Raw genomic sequence first — 306 nt, 5'->3', positions numbered from 1 at the left:
AATTGTACTTTAATTTTGAAGGTGAACTCTGTTTTCCTCAAACTGTTGATTACAATGCGGGTCACCCGCGAGTGCTATAATTATTCCTTGTTAATTAAACATTTGCTGTGGCAGCCAGCATATTACCGGAATTCGTTGACATACGGGTGTCCCATTTTACGGGAAATTTGAGATACGAGCTAAATTCGGAGCCATTTTTTTCCTTGAGAAATGAAAAAAATTGGAGATACGAGCTTATTGAGATGGTGGTCAAATATGTGTGGGTGTGTATAGTCATTTGAGTTGATTTCAGTTAAATTTCAAGTT

Source organism: Stigmatopora argus, chromosome 20 (assembly GCF_051989625.1).
Source record: "Stigmatopora argus isolate UIUO_Sarg chromosome 20, RoL_Sarg_1.0, whole genome shotgun sequence".
In the NCBI taxonomy this organism is placed as follows: domain Eukaryota; kingdom Metazoa; phylum Chordata; class Actinopteri; order Syngnathiformes; family Syngnathidae; genus Stigmatopora; species Stigmatopora argus.
This window is presented reverse-complemented; position numbering follows the sequence as displayed.